The sequence below is a fragment of the Corapipo altera genome, unplaced genomic scaffold (genome assembly GCF_003945725.1).
Source record: "Corapipo altera isolate COAL_440 unplaced genomic scaffold, ASM394572v1 130234, whole genome shotgun sequence".
NCBI classification, from domain to species: domain Eukaryota; kingdom Metazoa; phylum Chordata; class Aves; order Passeriformes; family Pipridae; genus Corapipo; species Corapipo altera.
In genome coordinates this window covers 3,130-4,698 of record NW_020887131.1, presented here as the reverse complement: position 1 = coordinate 4,698, position 1,569 = coordinate 3,130, and the positions used below count along the sequence as shown (strand labels likewise).

Genomic DNA, 1,569 nt, shown 5'->3' with positions numbered 1-1,569 from the left:
CACTGGGAGAGCTCACAGGGAATTCCAAGGAAAAGGGAGAGGGTCTGTGCAGCCCGGCAGGAGCCGGAGCCTTTGGGAAAAGCCAAGGAGGAGCAGGAGGAAGGAGGGAGAAAGTTCCTTTAAAACCGACTGATTTTGTTGGGAATCAGATGGTTCCGGGGCTCGACAGCTCCCGGAGCTCTGCCCGGCTCCGATCCCGAATTCCCAGCTCTCCCCTTCCCGGCGCAATCCCATCCCACAGCCGGCGAGGGAGCGGCCCTGCCCGGAACACGGGGGGGTTTCCAGAAACCCCTTGGATGGTGCAGAAGGAAAATGGAAGCGTCTGGAGTCGGGAAAAGGCGATGCCGGAGCCAGGACAGGAATTCCCGGGAAGAGCAGGACACCGGGGCGGCTTCCCGGCCACCCCCGGGAATTCCGGCGGCCTCGTCAAATCCGTGTTTTGGGAGGGGAGAAAAAGCATCCAGTGCCAAGTGCAGCCACATTCCCATGGGAATGGGGTGGCTGATGCCAGGGAGCTTCACCTGCCTCCGGCTCCAACTTTATCCGGAGGCAGGAGCCACGGGATTATCCCGGTTTTCCGAGCCACGGGATTATCCCGGTTTTCCTCCCCAGGGAGACCCCGGGGTGTGGAGGGGCCACCCCGAGGCTGTAAATCCCAAACTGGGGGATAATTCAGGGGTAATTCCCTCTCAGACACTTCCGTTTTCCCGGAGCGGCGGGATCAGGATCCCCCCGGCTCCGAGGGGATCCCTGGATCCCGGACAGGGAATTGCATCCCAGGAGTGAGCATGCTGAGGGAGAGCTCCAGGAATAACCTCACGTTGGGAACCAAGGAATTCTGGCCTTGGCAAGGCAGGACTCAAGCTCAAATCCCACAAAAAAACCCGGGAATTTGGGGGACATAACGCACTTCCAGCCCTTCCCCCCTGTGCATTCCCAAAGGAACTCCCTTCCCAAGGGAATCTCATCCCACCACAGCAGCTCTGGGCTAAGAAATCATAAAGATTTTGGCTTCCCAAGGGCCGGGAAAAGCAGGTGGGAGCTGAATCCCAGGATCCAGCTCTCCCTGTCCCAGGTCCCAGCTTCGGGATGGCCCCGAATCCCTTTTTTTTTTTTCCGGCTGTTGGGAAGAGCCAGGAGCGGGCACGGAGGGGACGGAGCCAATTCCCACCTCCCGGATCCCTCTGGGAATGCCCCTGGGAATGCCACCCCCCTGCTCCCGGCAGCGTGCTCCATCCTGGGAAGCGGGAATGTCGGGAATGTCGGGAATGCTGCTTCCGGCACTAATCCCGCTCCACGGTACTTACCAGGATCTCCCCCTTGGGGTGGGCAAAATTAAGGGATAAAAAACAAAACAAAACAAAAAGCAGGATGAGGAGACAGGACAGGGGAGGGAAAGGAAGTGACGGGAGAGAGCGGGAAGCACAAAAAAAAAACGGGAAGGGGGGAAAAAGCAGAAAAACAGCAGAAGAAAACCCGTTACATGCAATTAATGACTATTAATGACTATTAATGACGGTCATTCCCAGCGTTAATCATCCCTCGGAGCCGCTTTTCCGGAGGGAGCAA

General features: G+C 57.8%; 1 long non-coding RNA gene across 1 annotated transcript in view; it reads right to left on the bottom strand.

Annotated features, from left to right (window-relative positions):
* Positions 1–1,123: 1,123 nt before the first annotated feature.
* Positions 1,124–1,569, bottom strand: part of LOC113941477 — a 3,569-nt gene continuing 3,123 nt past the window's right edge. Inside the window, exon 3 of the long non-coding RNA XR_003525682.1 lies at positions 1,124–1,319. This is a non-coding gene — a long non-coding RNA (uncharacterized LOC113941477). The remainder of the gene's footprint in view (positions 1,320–1,569) is intronic.